Source organism: Bos grunniens, chromosome 9 (assembly GCF_055505025.1).
Source record: "Bos grunniens cultivar Pamir isolate PY7600 chromosome 9, Bosgru_T2T1.0, whole genome shotgun sequence".
Classification (NCBI taxonomy): domain Eukaryota; kingdom Metazoa; phylum Chordata; class Mammalia; order Artiodactyla; family Bovidae; genus Bos; species Bos grunniens.
In genome coordinates this window covers 40,971,112-40,992,931 of record NC_141173.1, presented here as the reverse complement: position 1 = coordinate 40,992,931, position 21,820 = coordinate 40,971,112, and the positions used below count along the sequence as shown (strand labels likewise).

The following is a 21,820-nucleotide window of genomic DNA, read 5'->3' as shown; positions in this document are numbered from 1 at the left end:
CAGTGATTTTGGAGCCCCCCAAAATAAAGTCTGACACTGTTTCCACTGTTTCCCCATCTATTTCCCATGAAGAGATGGGACCGGATGCCATGATCTTCGTGTTCTGAATGTTGAGCTTTGAGCCAACTTTTTCACTCTCCACTTTCACTTTCATCAAGAGGCTTTTGAGTTCCTCTTCACTTTCTGCCATAAGGGTGGTGTCATCTGCATATCTGAGGTTATTGATATTTCTCCCGGCAATCTTGATTCCAGCCTGTGTTTCTTCCAGTCCAGCGTTTCTCATGATGTGCTCTGCATATAAGTTAAATAAACAGGGTGACAATATACAGCTTTGACGTACTCCTTTTCCTATTTGGAACCAGTCTGTTGTTCCATGTCCAGTTCTAACTGTTGCTTCCTGACCTGCATACAAATTTCTCAAGAGGCAGATCAGGTGGTCTGGTATTCCCATCTCTTTCAGAATTTTCCAGTTTCTTGTGATCCACACAGTCAGAGGCTTTGGCATAGTCAATAAAGCAGAAATAGATGCTTTTCTGGAACTCTCTTGCTTTTTTCATGATCCCGCGGATGTTGGCAATTTGATCTCTGGTTCCTCTGCCTTTTCTAAAACCAGCTTGAACATCTGGAAGTTTACGGTTCACATATTGCTGAAGCCTGGCTTGGAGAATTTTGAGCATTACTTTACTAGCGTGTGAGATGAGTGCAATTGTGCGGTAGTTTGAGCATTCTTTGGCATTGCCTTTCTTTGGGATTGGAATGAAAACTGACCTTTTCCAGTCCTGTGGCCACTGCTGAGTTTTCCAAATTTGCTGGCATATTGAGTGCAGCACTTTCACAGCATCATCTTTCAGGATTTGGAATAGCTCAACTGGAATTCCATCACCTCCACTAGCTTTGTTCGTAGTGATGCTTTCCAAGGCCCACTTGACTTCACATTCCAGGATGTCTGGCTCTAGGTCAGTGATCACACCATCATGATTATCTGGGTTGTGAAGATCTTTTTTGTACAGTTCTTCTGTGTATTCTTACCATCTCTTCTTAATATTTCTGCTTCTGTTAGGTCCATACCATTTCTGTCCTTTATCGAGCCCATCTTTGCATGAAATGTTTCTTTGGTATCTCTGATTTTCTTGAAGAGATCTCTAGTCTTTCCCATTCTGTTGTTTTCCTCTATTTCTTTGCACTGATCGCTGAAGAAGGCTTTCTTATCTCTTCTTGCTATTCTTTGGATCTCTGCATTTGGATGTTTATATCTTTCTTTTTCTCCTTTGCTTTTCGCTTCTCTTCTCTTCACAGCTATTTGTAAGGCCTCCCCAGACAGCCGTTTTGCTTTTTTGCATTTCTTTTCCATGGGGATGGTCTTGATCCCTGTCTCCTGTACAATGTCACGAATCTCATTCCATAGTTCATCAGGCATTCTATCTATCAGATCTAGGCCCTTAAATCTATTTCTCACTTCCATTGTATAATCATAAGGGATTTGATTTAGGTCATACCTAAATGGTCTAGTGGTTTTCCCTACTTTCTTCAATTTAAGTCTGAATTTGGCAATAAGGAGTTCATGATCTGAGCCACAGTCAGCTCCCGGTCTTGTTTTTGCTGACTGTATAGAGCTTCTCCATCTTTGGTTGTAAAGAATATAATCAATCTGATTTCGGTGTTGACCATCTGGTGATGTCCATGTATAGAGTCTTCTCTTGTGTTTTTGGAAGAGGGTGTTTGTTATGACCAGTGCATTTTCTTGGCAAAACTCTATTAGTCTTTGCCCTGCTTCATTCTGTATTCCAACTCCCCTATTTTTCATGATTCCTCTTCTGTGAGTCTATTCTTACCTAATCACATTTTTTCATTATACAGTATTCTCAAAACAGACAAAATATAAATTAAGATTTATCAGGCAGACAGCACATGGCTTGCTTCAAAAGTCATTAAACAAAGATAAAGGAGGAAGGAATACTTCCTAAGTCAATGAAGTTGGCATTACACTAATACAAAAGCCAGATAAAGATATACTAATATCAGGAAAAGAAAACTACAAATCAACACCTCTGATGAATACAGATGCAAAAATCCCCCACAAAAATTTAGCAAAATCATTAAGGTATATAAAAATTACACACTACAACAACATGGGATTCATTTGAGTCATGGAAGACTGGTTCCACAGTCAAAAATCAATCAAATTGAATCCATCCCATCAACCTGCTATAGAAGAAAAGTCACATGATCATATTAATTATGTAGAAAAAATATTTGACAAGCCTAACACTTTTTCATGATAAATTCAGAATGTCTAGCAAACCAGGAATAGATGGTAACTTCCTCAACTTAATAAGCAGCATCTAATAGCTAAAGCTGGAGAAGTAAATGGCAACCCACTCCTGTATTCTTGCTTGGAGAATCCCATGGACAGAGGAGCCTGGCAGGCTACAGTCCATGGGATTCCAAGAGTCAGACATGACTTAGTGACTAAACCACCACTACCACCAATAGCTAAAGCTATTACCTACAGCTAACATCATACTTCATGGTGAGAAACTAGAAGCTTTCCTGCCAAGGTTAGAAACAAGGCAAAAATGTCCCATATCATCACATCCTACTCAAAGTCTTAGCCAGAGCAATATGACAAGAAAAGGAAAAAAATAAACAGATTTAGAAGAAATAAAACTGTCTTTATTCACAGATAACATGACTATATATGTTGAAAATCCAAAATAATCAACAAAAACTCCTGGAACTAATAAATTATAACAAGACAACAGGATACAAGGTTAATATATAAAACTCAACTGTTTTTCAATATACCAGCAATAACAACTAAATTTAAATTAATAACATATAATTTACATTAGCACCCCAAGCCCCAAACTACTTAGGTATAAATTTATATGAGATTTATATGAGGGAAACTATAAAGCTCTGATTTGAAAAAAAGAAAAAGAAGAACTAAATAAATGAAGCAATATTTCACATTCATAGATAGGAAGATTCAATATGGTCATGATATAAGTTCTTCACAACTTGATCTAAAGATTCAGTGCAATCCAAATCAAAATCCTGGCAATTTATTTTGTAGCTACTGACAAACTGATTCTGAAGTTTATATGGAAAGCCAAAAGACCCAGAACAGCCAATGTAATATTGAAGGGAACAAAAATTAGTTGGAAGACTGATGCTACCTGACTTCAAGCCTTAGTATAAAGCTACAGTAAGTGAGACAGTACAATACTGGCAAAAGCAGGGGCAAATAGATCAATGGAACAGAACAGAGTGCCCACAAACAGGCCCACATAAATACCGCCAACTGATTTTAGACAAGAAAAGTAAAATAATAATAGGCACACCTCATTTTATTGTGCTTCACAGATACTGCATTTCTTACAAATTGAAGGTTTGTGGCAACCCTGCATCATCAGATGACAGTAGTTTTAGCAATAAAGTATTTTTCAATTAATGTATTATTTTTTACACATAGTGCTATTCCACACATAATAGGCTAAAGTATAACATAAACATAACTTTTATATGCACTAAGAAGGAAAAAAAATTCATGTGACTAGCTTAAATGTGTATACACTTTATTGGGGTTGTCTGGAACCAAATCCACAACATATCCAAGATATGCCTGTGCAATGGAGGGCAGAGTCTTTAACAAATGGTGCTGGAAAACTGGACATCTACATGTAAAAAAGTGAATATAAACACAGACCTTACACCTTTCACAAAAATTAACTGAAAATGAATCACAGACCTGAATGTGAAATGAAAATCTATAAAACTTCTAGAAGATAACAAAGGAGAAAATCTAGATGACTTTGTGTTTGGCAGTGACTTTTCAGATCCATGAAAAAATAACTGATGAGCTGGACTTTATTAAAATTAAAAATTTCTGCTCTACAAAAGACATCAAGAGAATGAGAAGACATGTCACAAACTGTGAAAAAACATTTGCAAAGGACTGAAAAAGAACTGTTGTCCAGAGTATACAAGCAATTGTTAAGTTTTTTTTTTTTTTTAAAAGAATAACCTGATTAAAAACTGGGCTAAAGATCTAAACAGACACTTCACCAAAAGAGATATATAGATGGTAATGAAGCATATAAAAAGATGCTCAACATCATATGTCATTTGAGAACTACAAATCAAAACAATGAGAATTCCCTGGAAGTCCAGTGGTTAGGACTCCATGCTTTCACTGCCAAAGGCCTGGGTTCAATCTCTGGTTAGGGAACTAAAATCCCACAAGTCGTGTGGTACAATCAATCAATAAATACATACACAAATATTTATATAATACTGCACTCAATATGCCAGCAAATTTGGAAAACTTAGCAGTGGCCACAGGACTGGAAAAGGTCAGTTTTCATTCCAATCCCAAAGAAAGGCAATGCCAAAGAATGCTCAAACTACCGCACAATTGCACTCATCTCACACGCTAGTAAAGTAATGCTCAAAATTCTCCAAGCCAGGCTTCAGCAATATGTGAACCGTGAACTTCCTGATGTTCAAGCTGGTTTTAGAAAAGGCAGAGGAACCAGAGATCAAATTGCCAACATCCGCGGGATCATGGAAAAAGCAAGAGAGTTCCAGAAAAGCATCTATTTCTGCTTTATTGACTATGCCAAAGCCTCTGACTGTGTGGATCACAATAAACTGTGGAAAATTCTGAAAGAGATGGGAATACCAGACCACCTGATCTGCCTCTTGAGAAATTTGTATGCAGGTCAGGAAGCAACAGTTAGAACTGGACATGGAACAATAGATTGGTTCCAAATAGGAAAAGGAGTACGTCAAAGCTGTATATTGTCACACTGTTTATTTAACTTATATGCAGAGCACATCATGAGAAATGCTGGACTGGAAGAAACACAAGCTGGAATCAAGATTGCCGGGAGAAATATCAATAACCTCAGATATGCAGATGACACCACCCTTATGGCAGAAAGTGAAGAGGAACTCAAAAGCCTCTTGATGAAAGTGAAAGTGGAGTGAAAAAGTTAAAGCTCAACATTCAGAAAACGAAGATCATGGCATCCAGTCCCATCTCTTCATGGGAAATAGATGGGGAAACAGTGGAAACAGTGTCAGACTTTATTTTTGGGGGCTCCAAAATCACTGCAGATGGTGACTGCAGCCATGAAATTAAAAGACGCTTACTCCTTGGAAGGAAAGTTATGACCAACCTAGATAGCATATTCAAAAGCAGAGACATTACTTTGCCAACAAATGTTCGTCTAGTCAAGGCTATGGTTTTTCCTGTGGTCATGTATGGATGTGAGAGTTGGACTGTGAAGAAAGCTGAGCGCCGAAGAATTGATGCTTTTGAACTGTGGTGTTGGAGAAGACTCTTGAGAGTCCCTTGGACTGCAAGGAGATCCAACCAGTCCATTCTGAAGGAGATCAGCCCTGGGATTTCTTTGGAAGGAATGATGCTGAAGCTGAAACTCCAGTACTTTGGCCACCCCATGCAAAGAGTTGACTCACTGGAAAAGACTCTGATGCTGGGAGGGATTGGGGGCAAGAGGAGAAGGGGACGACAGAGGGTGAGATGGCTGGATGGCATCACTGACTCAATGGACGTGAGTCTCAGTGAACTCCGGGAGTTGGTGATGGACAGGGAGGCCTGGCGTGCTGCACTTCATAGGGTCGCAAAGAGTCGGACACGACTGAGCGACTGATCTGATCTGATCTGATATAATGTTTAGGGATACAGAGCCTGACAACAAAGGAGATGGGGTTTGAGTATGGTTCTGCCACTTACAAACTGTAGTAAGGACTTTAACCTCTCTGTGCCTCTGGGATTAATACTACCTACTTCACTTGGTTGGTTGTGTGTGAATGTGTGCTAAGTCGCTTCAGTTGTGTCTGACTCATTGCAACACTATGGAATGTAGCCTGCCAGGCTCCCCTGTCCATGGAATCCTTCAGGCAAGAATACTGGAATGGGTATTCCATTACTGTCCTCCTCCAGGGCATTGTCCCAACCAGGGGATCAAACCCACATCTCTTATGTCTCCTGCAATAGCACCACCTGGGTTGTTTGTAAAGATTCTGTGTAGTTGCTCAGTCATGTCCAATTCTTTGCAACCTTATGGACTATAGCTCACCAGGCTCCTCTGTCCATGGGATTCTCCAGACAAGAAAACTGGAGTGGGCTGCCATTTCCTTCTCCAGGGTTTCTTCCCAATCCGGGGATTGAACTCGGGTCTCCTGCATTGCGGGCAGATTCTTTACTGTCTGAGACACTAAAATGACTAGGAGAAGGCCCGAAACATAGCAAATAAGAACTCAAAGATGCTAATGATTATTTCCATGAAAAAACTTTGTATTTCTTAAGAATTTTCCAAGGATAAAGGGCTACACAATCTTATAATTAGAATAGCTTTTTTCCATTCTAAAGAACAATATTTGGATGAAAGGGAACAGCAGTTTTCTGAATTTCTGCCACTTTCCCTTTTGTGAACTATTATTTTGCATGACCACAGAATCCACTATGTGTGTGCTTTGTTGAATCTTCAGAAAAACTGTTCTGGTCTTTAACATAATCAATAATCAAATCTGAATGTTACATTTTTTAAAACACGCAGCAGAACACAAGTACTGTGCTCTGTTTTTACCCACACCTCATTTCTGACAATAAATGGGTAATTTTTCCATACCAAGCAGTTCTCCAGTTCTCTGTGGACAACAACTGAGCATTCTACAAGTCAATTCAGTATGTCCTACGTGCATGCGTGCTCTGTCGCTTCAGCTGTGTCTGACTCTTTGCAATCCTGTGGATTGTAGCCCACTAGGCCCCTCTGTCCATGGGATTCTCCAGGCAAGAATACGGGAGTAGTTCACCATGCCCTCCTCCAGGAGACCTTCCAGACCCAGGGATCAAATTCACGTCTGCCTTCATCTCCTGCATTGCAGGCAGAATTCTTTATCCACTGAGTCACCTCAGTTCAGTTCAGTCACTCAGTTGTGTTGGACTCTTTGCGACCCCATGGACTGCAGCACATCAAGCTTCCCTATCCATCACCAACTCCAGAAGCTTACTCAAACACATGTCCATAGAGTCAGTGATGCCATCCAAAACATCCTCTATCGTCCCCTTCTCCTCCCGCCTTCAATCTTTCCCAGCATCAGTCTTTTCCAATGAGTCAGTTCTTCGCAATCAGGCGGCCAAAGTATTGGGAGTTTCAGCTTCAGCACCAGTCCTTCCAATGAACACCTAGGACTGATCTCCTTTAGGACTTACTGGTTTGATCTCCTTGCAGTCCAAGAGACTCTCAAGAGTCTTCTCCAACACCACAGTTCAAAAGCATCAATTCTGAGTCACCCAGTATGTCCTACAAGTCAATTTAATTCCAACATTAACTACTTGGAGACAGCGCAACCCCACAGGCTGCTCACTTCCACAAGACTGTCCCCAACTTCAGAAGCCAGTTAAAAGTCTTAGGCCTCCCATTTTTCTCCCCAACAAGCTATAATCAGGGGTTTCCATGACCCCCTCCTCAGGTTTGCTAATTTGCTAGAACAACTCAAGGGACTCAGAAAAACACTTTACTATTTTAACTGGTTTGATATAAAAGATACAACTCAAAAACAGCCATGTGGTTGCAAGAGTTGGACATGACTTAGTGATTAAACAACAAATATGGGCAAGGTTTTGGAGAATCTTATGGTCTGGAGAAGTTCATACAGACTTTCCATGTCCTGTCTGGGCACACCACCCTCCTAGCATCTCAGTGTGTTCATCAATCTGGAAGCTTTCCAAATCCTGTAGTTTAGTAGGAGTTTTTATGGACATTTCGTTACATAAGCATGGTTGATGAAATCATTGTTCATTGATGGTTAACAATCTCTAGACCCTCTTCCTTTCTTAGAGGTTAGGGAGTAACGTTGAAAGTTCTAAGTTTCTTAATCAAGTCTTGGTTTTTATGGTCCCCATCTAAGGGGTATCTAGGGGCCCCCTGCCACTAGTCATCTTGCTGCTGCTAAGTCGCTTCAGTCATGTCCGACTCTGTGCGACCCCATAGACGGTGGCCCACCAGGCTCCCCCGTCCCTGGGACTCTCCAGGCAAGAACACTGGAGTGGGTTGCCATTTCCTTCTCCAATGCATGAAAGGGAAAAGTGAAAGTGAAGTCACTCAGTCGTGTCTGACTCTTCGCGACCCCATGGTCTGCAGCCTACCAGGCTCTTCCATCCATGAGGTTTTTTCCAGGCAAGAGTACTGGAGTGGGGTGCCACTGCCTTCTCCAACTAGTCATCTTATTTGCATACAAAAATGTACTCAAAAGTTTTAGGAGCTTGTGCCAAGAACCAGGGACAAAGACCAACTACATGTTTCTTATTATATCACAAGATTGCAAGGAGTAATTTTGCAATTAAAAATGAAGATTAAAAAAGAAAAATACTAGTTTTCAGATTACTTAAAGTCTACCTGCATGTAATTGTCTTCTAAAAAAGATAAAAACTGTGAAATTTTTTGTTTTTGTAAGAATCCATTCCTTGCAAATAACATTTCTCTTTGCTATTCTATGCCATTTAAGGAAGTATAAACCTAGTCTCCATCTCCTTATCACCTCCCACATTCCCCCAGGGCTATGACTCTCTACATTATTCTACCAAATAACACAAGTCAAATTTGTGTGGTAATTTTTTAATAATTGTGTGTTATTACCCATAGGTATTATCCAATTCATGCAAACTTAAGTGCCTCGGGACCTATGGTAAATTAGAAATGACGGCAAATTCTTTGTAACTCTTCATTACGTTATTTTCATACGCCTTAAATTTGGACTGGTTTTGTGACTTGTTTTGACAGTATCATGTGGTGGAAGTGACACTGTGTGATCTCCAAGTCTAGGCCTCAAGAGACCTGCTGCTACTGCTGCTAAGTTGCTTCAGTCGTGTCCGACTCTGTGCAACCCCATAGACAGCAGCCCACCAGGCTCCCCTGTCCCTGGGATTCTCCAGGCAAGAGACCTAACATCTCCTATAAATGCTTTTTTTGAACTCTTCCACAGATAAGCTCAGATAGCCTTCTGGGGACACGTGGCCCAGCCAATATCCAGAACCAACTGCCAGTCATGTGAATGAGGTCTTCTCAGACTGTTGTTCGTTTTTCAGTCACCAAGTCGTGTCTGACTCTTTGCAAGCCCGTGTACTGCAGCACAGCAGAAAATCTAGATGACCTCCTCAAACTATCCAACCCAAACTGGGCCACCAGATAACTGCAGTCATGTAAGTAGCCTGGACAAGGTCAGCAGATGAACTGCTCAGCTGATCCTAGCCCAAACTGCTGGCCTATAGAATCATAAACAGATAAGATAGCTGTTTTAAGCCATGAAGTTTTGGAGTAGTTTATTATCCTGTGAGAGGTAAGAGATACACACAACCCCCTCCCCCACTTCTAAAGAAACAAAATTAGCTTTGCATAGAATAAAACTAATGAGTTGTACCACTCTGCTTTCAATTAAACTAAATCTGGTAATATGATCACAACCACCGGATTGGTATTTGATCTGGAACAGGTCAGCAAGATCCCCTGGAGAAGGGCATGGCAACCCAACTCCAGTATTCTTGCCTGGAGAATCCCATGGTCAGCTAAGCCTGGCAGTCTACAGGTCCATAGGGTCACAAAGAGATGGACACGACTGAAGCAACTTAGCAAGCATGTAGCCACATATGACAAGACATAAGTGATATGAAAGTCGCTCAGTTGTGTCTGACTCTTTGTGACACCATGGACTATACAGTCCATGGAATTCTCCAAGCCAGAATACTGGAGTGGGTAGCAGTTCCCTTCTCCAGGGGATCTTCCTGACCCAGGAATCGAACCTGGGTCTCCTGCATTACATGCAGATTCTTTACCAGCTGAGCTACCAGGGACACTCATGACAAGACACAGGGAAGGCCTGTCATCTATAAACTGACATGGCACAAAACTCTGCCCTAATGGACAACTCCATGGAAGGCAGTGACAAATTCAAATCCTTTATTAGGTAACAGGAACGTTAACATAAACACTGAAAAACTGGTCACTAAAGCTGCTAATACACCCCGAACAATATAATATAAATCCTTATTCTGTAACCACTAAGATCCAGGGGGCTGTATGTCTACTCAGCCTCTTTACAACCCTACTCTGGAGTTCCCATTGGTTTCCATTGGCTAAGGAAATCTGAATATTTTTCTTTACAATCTGAAAGGACACTATATATGCTATAATAATTTCATCTACCATAACACTTTATAGTGTTAAGTTTATAAAACATTTCTAAATAATCTCATTTGAGAGGTAGCATGGCTTATTGGACAGGGCCATGGACTTTGGGTCAGGGAGACTAAAATTCAATCACACTACTCAAAAGATTACTAAGAGCAGATTTAAGAATTAGAAACAAGAGAAGTACATGTAAAAATTTTTAAGTGTCTGGTAAATAACAGCACCCCAATAAATTCTATTTTTCTATTAATTTAGTAAGATTTACTAAGGACACTGATTGCATCAACTGGCTTTTGTTACATAACAAAACCACCTCAAAAATTAGTAGCTTAAAATAACAACCAATTCTGAGTCAGCAATCTAGGCTATGCTCAGCTGAACAGTTCTGCTGATCTTGGCCAGGCTCATTCATATGCTGTGGACAGCTGCCAGGTAGACAGGCTGGTCTAAGATGGCTCAGCTGGGATGGCTGTCTCTATTCCAAAGGATCTCTCATCATCTATCTGGCTAGCCTAGATTTGACTACATATGGAAACATGCAACACCTCTTAATGCCCAGGCTCAGAACTCACCAAACATAACCTCCACTGAGTTTATTAGCCATAGCACAATCACCAGGCAAAGCCACACTTAAAAGGATGGAGAAACAAAGTCAAGGAGCTGCTTAGTGTGGTCATTTCACAATTTATCCAGAGACCTATATACTGGGTACCATAAAGGTCTTTTAAATGCTATATATATGTAGATGTAAATGTTTATGTATTTAATCATTACAGTAAATCATTACAAAAAGGTCCTCAAGAGATATATAGACTATTCCTATTTTTGTGGGGAAACTGAAGTGTAGGGAGCTAGTAACTAGCCCGAAGTATACATAGCAGAGTCAAAATTGGAAATCAGGCTTCCTAGGTCCTACCTAGTTCAATGTTTTTTCCATTCATCCTATGTTGTCCAGAAATTGATTCCAAGATCCTAGAGATCCTATAACACCTCCAAAAGTAGCTTCTAAATAATGTCACAGAACAAAATATTTTATGATTTGAGATGTAAGTTTAAATCATATCTGCTTGATTTCTTTGTCACAGTCTACCTAACCTAACAAATCACCTGTGGTCAACTTTAATGAAAAACTGCTTCATGGCACTGGCACCGTTTCTTTCAGTTTGATTCTGGGAACGTTATTTTTCTTTCTAAATGAAGAATTTATTCAATGAATCACTACTGAATGTCTGTTGTCTATGTCGGTCACTGTACTATATACTGAAGATACAACAAGATAATCAGCTTTTATAAACTATATTAAAAAACTTTAAGATCCCTCTCTTGAAGAAATAAGTTTGATAAGGAAAGCATTTATTTTCAGAGAAATTTCTGGGATCTACTATTTTAATGAAAATATAGTCCTTTTTACCATTAAACCCTGCAATAGCTAATGGAATACCAAGTTCAACAAATTGCATCACCTGTATGTATGAACAGATATTCACAAATATGCATTTAATTATCGTGGTCAGAAGCCTATTAATCCTTTTGACTCCTATCTCTATTCATCCCCTACATCTGGGTTGATTCTACCTTCAAAATATATATCTACTAATTCACTAACACTATGCTGAACCAAGCTACTACTGTCTCTTGTTCAGACCATAACTTAGACTCATTTCATCTATCTGCATCCATTACTGTCTTCTTAGAGGAGCTCAAGATACTCTTAAAATATGTCTGATTACATTATTTCTTCTGCTTAAAACCCTTCCAACAGCTTCCCTATTCTAAATGTACTCTCTTCACTGTAGCCTTTAAGACCTTTCCATTCTCACCTTCAACCCTTCTTTTTGTTGCTCCAGTCACACCAACCTTTTCCTTTCACACCAAGCTCTTTTCCACTGTAGGGCCTTTGTATGCACCGTTCCCTCTTGGCATCACTGGCCTCTTTTCATTTCTCGTAGCTCAAAAGGCCCTTCCAAATTCCTCTTACATAGGTCCCCTTCTTATCCTATTATGGTGTCCTATTTGCTTCCCTCACAGCATGTTTTAAATTTATAAATACATATTTACTTGTTTATCTACTGGTTATATCCTTCCTACCAGCCTGTAAGTTCCATAAGAGTACTGTTTCATTCATTACTGTACAAATATTTAGCATACTTCTTGCTACACAGCAAGTGTTCAATGAACATTTTTAAAATAATCAATATCTAATTTTTGCATGGCACCATATTGGTTTATTTGCCAATAACTGCAGATAGTAAAAGAGGGATGGACAAAACTAAATTTATTAGAGTGAATGAAAATGAAAATGTTTCCAGAGTCAACACCCAACGTGAAAATAAAATTTATTGCCTAAAATAAGTACTTGTTACCATCATCTTAGATGATTATGGACAGAGGAGCCTGGCGGGCTACAGTCCATTGGGTTGCAAAGAGTTGGACATGACTAAGCACATACATACATACATAACAAATAAAACCTAGTTCCTATGTGCCTAGAGTATCTAGGTAGGATTAGCAGTTTACCTCTTGCAAACGCAGGAATAACCACATTGCTGTTAGTGTGATTCTTCACAATAGGCTTTCCTCACCTCTTCTGTTTCTCTACAGGAACATTTTTCACATTAAATACTAGGTTGCTGAAATACACAGAGATGGAATTTATATACTAATTTCAAACACAATACAGTGTATTTCCAAAGACACAATTACACTGTTTCTGGCATAAAAGCAGTAACTAATGCTGAAACACATTTTTAAATGATGGTTCTCTGCAAGCAGTTGAAAGAGGGAATTGCTAAGGTAAGTTACTTTAAAGTGAAGTAAGTTTAGATAGCTCACTAAATTAAAAAACTATACCAAATAGTAGCTAGCATCAAATGTTTTTCCAACTATATTCAGAAAAAATATACTTATCTTTTAATCATGTGAAATAATGTTTATTGCTGCCAGTTATATAATTGGTATGTTTCTTGAAGAAAATTTGAAAAATATTGACAAACATGAAAATAAAATTATCCCAAATTCCAGCAACCAGAGACTAAGACTTAACACTTTATTTAACAGAGACCTCTGTTTTAGACCAATTACAGTATTATGTAAATAAACTCTTTTTAAAATAATCTAGTTTTCTGAACTTATGCTCCAACTACTTTCACACTTCTGTTCGTGCCATTCTCTCCTTGAAGGATGAACCAAATCTCAATATAGGAGATTTGGTCCTAAGTCCTCACCTTTAGGACTGAGTTATGCAATATCCCTAAGTATCTGTTTTATCATAAGATTTTTGTGGGGATTTAGTCATGAACATTAAGAACCTAGTACAGTAGATCTTACACAAATGGTAGTCATTGTAACAGCTAAAAAAATCACCTCTTTAGTGGAACTTTCACAGATTACTTCAGTCCTTTTCTGATGCTATTTGTATGTTACTTACATTGTAGTGTCTCATTATGAGCCAATACATGACTTATATTCCTCACTAGGATCTGAGATGATTTGGGACAGGTCTCCCACAACTTTATATTCCCCACGATGTTTACAAATACTTAAGGTTAATTCAAAAATATTTTTTTCACACATATTACCTGTAAGTCATCGAACTGGGAGACACAAAGATGAATAATAAGTTTTAATTTCTGCCCTCATGTAGTTTATAATCTTTTAGAGGGAAAGAGAGATTATTAGTATAAATAGCGTTAGGTCCACAAACTTTTTTTTTAAACCCACTGGGGGGAAAATATGTTTCAGAATTTAGAATTTCTCAGATTTTAGAAAGGTAATATAGTATATATACTATATATTAAGAAATCATTCACTAAGGTCCAGGTAGGCACCCTATGATCCAACATTATTACTTTTATTCATAGTGAAATGTATGAATATTCACTAACTGGTATAAACATAGACTATAAATAGCCTCATATCCATTCAGGTCAAATATTAATACTACGTGAGTTTTCAACTGCTGCTGTAGCAAATATAGTGACTTTCCAGTGGTCATGTATGGATGTGAGAGTTGGACTGTGAAGAAAGCTGAGCGCCAAAGAATTGATGCTTTTGAACTGTGGTGTTGGAGAAGACTCTTGAGAGTCCCTTGGACTACAAGGAGATCCAACCAGTCCATTCTGAAGGAGATCAGCCCTGGGTGTTCTTTGGAAGGAATGATGCTAAAGCTGAAACTCCAGTACTTTGGCCACCTCATGCAAAGAGCTGACTCATTGGAAAAGACTCTGATGCTGGGAGGGATTGGGGGCAGGAGGAGAAGGGGATGACAGAGGATGAGCTGGCTGGATGGCATTGCAGACTCGATGGACATGAGTTTGAGTGAACTCCGGGAAATGGTGATGGACAGGGAGGCCTGGCGTGCTGTGATTCATGGGGTCGCAAAGAGTCGGACACGACTGAGCGACTGAACTGACTGACTGACACAGTACAAATTTATTATCTTTTAGATCCAGAAGTCACAACTGTCCTTGTGCTAAAGCCCAGATGTCTACAAAGCTGGTCTCTTTCTAGAGGATCCACGGGAGAATCTGTCCTTTGCCTTGCCTGACTTCTGGATGCTGTTTGCTTTCCTTGGCTCCTGGCCTTTCATCTTAATAATCAGCAATCCCATCACTCTAATTTTTACTTCTGCCATGACATTTTCTTCTCTGACTCTTTTGCCTCCCTCGGACTCTTGCAAATTACACTGAGCCCATCTGGGTAATCCAAGCTAATCTCCCCATTGCAAGATCTTTAATTTAATCATCTCTGCAAAGCCCCTTTTACCAAGTAATGTAATGTTTACAGGTTCCAGGATTAGGATATGGACCTCTTCAGGGGCTATCATTTTGCCCACCAGAGCCACTAAATTAGATTTTTTTTTTTTTTTAAGAGAAACTTTTAGTTTTCAGAGTCTTTTGAACTTTAGAACTACAGAGAGGGAACTGTGGACCTGTATAAACAAAGGTAGTACAAGGCTAGTGATACAAGAAAAGCACAGGAGAATTATAGAAATATAATGAATGGAAAAACCACAACCAGTTAAGTATCAGGAAAAGCTCAATGAAATAAATAGTATTGGGCTGGCCAAAAAGCTTGTTTGGGTTTTTATACAACATCTTACAAAAACCCAAATTAACTTTTTGGCCAACCCAATATTTGATGGGAGCCTTCAAAGATGTAAAGGATTATGACAGGTGAACACTGGTCCAAAAAGTAATTTTCAGACATACTTGCTCTCAAAATTTTATAGGAACATACAAAACAGCAACAACAAATTCAGAGACAGGAAACTATATTTGGAGAAGAAAGAGACTGCAGTTTGACTGAATTATATAGACTAAAAGTAAAACAGTAGTGAAAGAAAAGGAAAGATGAAGACAGATACAATGGGCTATGTTGCTTGTCAGGATGAAGAGTTTGTTCTTAATTCTGGAGGAAGTGAGCAGTCAGGTGGAAATAGTTTTGAACTGAGAAATGATATTACATGATTGGTGTTATATTGAAGAAAGATTAATTTGGCAAGAGGATTGATTCAAATTGGGAAAGGCAGAAGCGTAGCAGACAAATGACTAATCTAAAGAATAGGTACTTTCACTAGGGTGATGGGAGAAGAATGATGTCAAGGTAGCTAGGATTCATAAGAGATTTTCATCAACATAATTTTTAATAAAAGCAGCTACAAATTATAGTGCTTACTGTATGTCAGGTACCATTCTATGAAAGAGTTTAACTCCATTTTACAGATAAGAAGACTACGGTATAGGAAGTATACCTTCTACACTAAGTATCATGGCTGGGATTTGAATCCAGGTAGATATGACTCCTGGAGAAGGCAATGGCAACCCACTCCAGTACTCTTGCCTAGAAAATCCCATGGACGGAAGAGCCTGGTAGGCTGCAGTCCATGGGGTCATGAAGAGTCAGACACGACTGAGTGACTTCACTTTCACGTTTCACTTTCATGCATTGGAGAAGGAAATGGCAACCCACTCCAGTGTTCTTGCCTGGAGAATCCCAGGGACGGGGGAGCCTGGTGGGCTGCCGTCTATGGGGTCACACAGAGTCAGACATGACTGAAGAGACTTAGCAGCAGCAGTGACATAATCTGAAAGTTGAACGAACTGATTTGTGAAAAATTCACCATTCCACCTAAAAGTAAGCTATGATAAGTTAATAATGTATACTTAAAACTCTAAAACAAATACTAAAATATCACAGGGAGTTACAGCTATTAAGCCAACAAAGGAGAAAAAACAGAATCATTAAAAAAAAATTACTCAGGCTTCTCGGGTGGCTCAGTGGTAAAGAATCTGCCTGCCAATGCAGGAGACATGGGTTTGATCCCTGGTCTGGGAAGATCCCACATGTCATGGAGCAACAAAGCCTGTGAGCCACAACTATTCAGCCTGTACTCTAAAGCCCAGGAACCACAACTACTGAGCCCACTCACTGCAACTACTGAAGCCCACGTGCCATAAAGCATGTGCTCTGCAATGAGAAGCCTGTGCACTACAACTGGAGAGTACCTCCAGTTCACCACAATTAGATAAAAATCCACAGAGCAATGAAGACCCAGCATAGCCATAAATTTTTAAAATTTACTCACACTAAAAGAAAATGAAAAGGGAAATAAGACATTTATGAACATTACAACAAAAGGAAAATAACAAAATGGTAGATTTAAACTCTGTCATCAATAATCACATTAACCATAAATGATCTGAACATGCCAATTAAAAGGTAGAAATTGTAAGACTGAATTAAAAAACAAGACCCATCCACATGCTGCCTATAAGAAACAATTTTAAATATGAATACACAAAGAGGTTAAAAGTAAAAGGACAGAAAAAGATATACCATGCTAAAGAAAAAAAAAAAAAAAGCTGGAGTGACTACATTAATATCAGACAAAGTTGATTTTGGAGAAAGGATATTACCAGAGATATTCATACTAACAAAGCTGTCAATTCATCATGAATACATCATAATCTAAAATGTTTATTTACTTTACAAATAAATAGATTCAATAAAGTAAAAAGTAACAGAAGTACAATATAATACAGAAAAGTCCATAGATATAGCTAAAAATTTCAACATCTTTCAATCACTAATAGACCAAGCAGACAGTCAGTAAGCAAGAACACCATTAACCAACTTGATAATTGAACTTTATAGAACATCCTATCCCAAAACAATACAAAACACATTTTTAAGTCTTACAAGTATACAAATAACATTTACCAAGAGAGACCACTTTTAAGTCATAAAATAAGAATAAATGTAAAAGGATTTAAATCCTACAAGGTATGTTTTCTGACCACAATCTAATTACATTAGCAATCACAACAAAATGATCTATGGAAAATCCTCAAATAGTTGAAGGCTAGGAAATATATTTCCAAATAACTCCAATTGAAATAAAAAGGGAAAAAATAGTTGTTTTGAACTGAATGAAAATGAAAACAAAAGTATCATAATGTATGAGGGAAGCAGCTAAAGCAGTAGTACATAAAGGGAAAATTACAGCATTAAAATGTCTACACTGGAAAACAAGAAAGGTCTTAAATGAATGGCCTCGACTATTTTCACCTCAACAAACTAGAAAAAATAAAGCAAATTAAACTGGAAGTAAGCAAAAGAGAGGAAATAGTGAAGGTGAAAGCAAAAGTCATTGAAACAGAAAAATAATGAGAACGTCAATAAAAAACGATAACCCACTAGCCAGGCTGATGGGGAAGGGTGGCATATAAAGAGTATATAAACTGACAGTATCTGAGGAATGATAGGAGTGCTATCACTATAGATTCTACAGATATTAAAAGAACCGTTAGGAAATATCATACAACTTATACTAATAAATTCCACATCTTACATGAAATGGAAAAATCCTGAAAAGACACAAGGTTTAGTGAACCTCACAAAAGAAGAAATACATTGTCCTTTGAAAAAGAAAAGCAGTATTAAGGGATTTATACTACTCGACTTCAATACTTATTATAAAGCCACACTATTCTAGGTAGTGTAGTACTGGTATGAAGAGAGACAAATATCCAATAGAACAGAAAAGAGTCCAGAAATAATCCAACTGATGAATTATTTGGTCAGCTGATTCCTTCCACAGATACAAAGTTGACATTCTTTTTTTTTTAAATGGTGCTACAACAACTGGATATCGCTATTAAAAAAAAAAAACAACCTTAGATCCTTACCTCTTACCATGTACAAATGAGTCACATACCTAAATGTAGAATGTAAAACTATAATACGTCTAGAAAAAAGAAAATTTTTACTGCTTTGACTTAGGCATAGATTTTTTAGATGTAACACCAACAGCACAATCCATAAAAAAAGAAATTTTTGAACCAGAATTCATCGAAATTAAGAACTTCTGCTTTCTCATTAAGGGAATGAAAAGACAATTTACAGGTTGTGAGAAAATATTTGTAAATCACATATTTGATGTATCTAGAATGAAGAAACCTTTCTTGGTAGCTTAGATGGTACAGAATCTGCCTGCAATTCAAGAGACCTGAGTTCAATCCGGGAAGAGCCCCTGGTGAAGGGAATGGCAACCTATTCCACCCGGAAAATCCTATGGACAGAGAAGCCTAGTGGGCTACAGTCCATGGGGTCGCAAAGAATCCAACACAACTGAGCAACTAACACAAATAAAGACAATAAAATTCAATTAGAAAACAACCCAAAGGTAAATATCCAGATATTTGAACAGATACTTCACAAAAGAAAATATACAAATAACATTTAAAAAGATGATCAACATCATTAGTCTTTAAAAGTGAAAGTCGCTCAGTCATGTCCAACTCTTTGCAACCCCATAGACTATATAGTCCATGGAATTCTCCAGGACAGAATACTGCAGTTGGGTAGCCTTTCGATTCTCCAGGGGAGCTTCCCAACCCAGGGATCAAACCCAGGTCTCCCACATTGCAGGCAGATTCTTTACCAGCTGAGCCACCCGGGAAGCCCTCATTACTCTTTAGCAAAACACAAATTAAAGTCACAAGGAGATACCACTACACACCTATTAGAATGGCTAAAACTAAAATGGCAAGAATGTGGAGCAACCAAACTCCTACTCTGCTTGTAGAAATACTATGAAATGACATAACCACTTTGAAAGACACTTTGGTACTTTCTTTGAAAACTCACAGCAGCTGTATTTGTAATAATCAAAACCTGGAAACCCAAATGATCACCAACAGACCAATAAAAAACAAACTGTTATCCACTGGAACAATGTTTATAAAATGGGATAGTGTTCAGTAAAAAATGAACTAATGATGCGTATGAAAATACAGATAAATTTTAAAGTCATTACACTAAATGAAAGCGGCCAAACAAAAAAGACTCTACACTGTATGATTCTATTCATATCAAGTTTCAGAAAATACACACCAACCTATTATGTCAGATAGCAGATTAGTGGTTTTGCTTAGGGTAGGGATTGGGATTGATGGAAGGAGTAAGGAAAGACAGGATGCAGGAATTACAAAGAACAGAAAATTGGTTTGTGTGTGTGGGGGTCATTATATTGATTGTAATGATGATTTCAAAGCGTATCCATAAGTCAAAACTTATCCAATTGTACATCAATTATATTCTGATATAGCTCTCAAAAACTCATTTAGTCAAATAGCAATAACCATTTATTCCAATATAGTTAATGCTCATATCCTGCTATAAATGCTTATTTGCTATTACCTGTTAACAAGAAAATGATTTAAACTTACAACAGTAACATTATACTACTCAACTTCAATGTGTAAAAGAGTACATTTTCTTTCTGGAAATGTGCAAGCAAAAAATCTTTAAGACTAATGGATTAAAACAATGCAAATTCAGACAAGCTCAAGTAGATCAGTGAGATCTGCTATTATTAGCATATTATTATCTATCCTATTCCTTACTTGAAAATAAATGCAGTTATCACAATAGGAAACTGTTAAGTATGTAGCCTTAACAATTTCCATCTCATCACTAAAAGTAATCTACAAGTATAAAACAGCAGATGAATTGGGTAACTAGTCATTTGTAATCTGCCTATGTTGAAGTGAAAAATTTCTCCACAGATACCATTTCACGTGGTGGCAAAAGTTCCAGGCCAGTTCCAAAATCTTATTTAAGCAGTAGGGATTAATTATCCCCTCTTTCTTCTACATCACTGTTTTCCCTCTACTAGATCACTGTCATCAATATAGAGACATGCTATAATTTCATCCATCTTAAAAAACAGCAACAACAAAAACAAACTTCTCTTGGTCCTATTTCTGCCTTTAGCCATTTAATCCCCCACTTCCTGATTTCTTGGCTCTCCTTTTTGGCAAAATTCTTTGAATTAGTTCTCTGATTTTTCTCCTGCAATTCTCACTTAAATCTGTCCTATTCGGGCTTTCATTTCCAGCATTGTAGCAAACCATCTGACTAAGGTCAATTATCTGCTGTATCCAGCGGTTAATTCTGAAGTCTCTTTTCACTAAACCTCTTAATAGTTGTTCATTCCTTGAAATTACTTATTGTGGCTTTCGGGAAACCTCAAGTTCCTGGCTTTCCTCCTGCCTCCTTCACAACTTCTCTACTTCCAAATCTTAAGAGTACTCTAGGACTCAGTCCTCGGACCTTTTTTCGTATTTGTATCTATATTCACTTCATTAGCAGTTTCATGTTAAATGTTCTTAAAGTAAGATACATCTATATCTTAAAGGACTTGACCGCCTCGCTATAATCCTCAAATAAGGTCAATTATAGATAATTTTATCATTTGAGGAGGCAGGTGCTGATGAAAAACAGATTCAAACAGACACAAAAAAAGTTGAAAAGAAGTTACTTAATTTTCAATAAATCATTACTAGTATTACTGGTATAGGGAGTTACTTAAAAATAATAAAGCTAAACTGATGAATACCAAAACAAATACTTTTTATTTATTCCAGTCATTTATTACATTAGAAACATTTAAATACCATACTAAATATTTCATTAAAAATGTAAATTATGACCTTATCCATGGTCCTAGTCCCATATGGGCCTAAAACAGTTAGAACTTACATTAATTTGGACTTGTTTCAGAAGACTTTTTTATAACAATTATCTCATTTTATCCTAAAAAAGACTCCATAAGGATATTAGAGTAAATATTATTTAAGCCAGCAGTTTCTGCTCTTAATATGACCTCTCACATAACAGGCAGACTTTTAATGAGCAGATTTAATTAATTTCAAATTAGAGAACTCAGAAATCCATCTCTACTACAAGAAATATACATTAAAATTCATGTTCAACTGATGACAGGTCATTACTGTCATCTTTCTGTACTTAGCATAAAATTACAAAATAGAAACTTAAATCTTCTTTTTAATGTCAATGAAACTAAGTCCTTTATATACATAACCATTAAGGGACAATCTTTATTTCGTTTACTTCCATGACTATACTGATGATAAAAATTATATTAACACTGATCTCCAACAATTGTTGACTGCTTCTATTACAAAGAAAAAACACTTATTTTTGCAAAGAAGAAGACAACTATATTTATAATTGATCATTCACAAGTAAAGCATGACCCTTTTCCTCCCTCCAAGATTCCTACCTCAAATGATGTG

At 37.7% G+C, this 21,820-nt stretch overlaps 1 protein-coding gene across 6 annotated transcripts in view; it reads right to left on the bottom strand.

The window, feature by feature from the left end:
* Positions 1-21,820, bottom strand: part of WASF1 (WASP family member 1) — a 70,096-nt gene that overhangs the window by 35,975 nt on the left and 12,301 nt on the right. The window contains exon 2 of one of the 6 annotated variants that reach the window (XM_086317357.1): positions 12,735-12,847. The exons of the other annotated variants lie outside the window; for them this stretch is intronic. The gene's annotated coding sequence lies outside the window, so the exon portion shown is untranslated. The remainder of the gene's footprint in view (positions 1-12,734; positions 12,848-21,820) is intronic. 6 annotated transcript variants of the gene reach the window in all.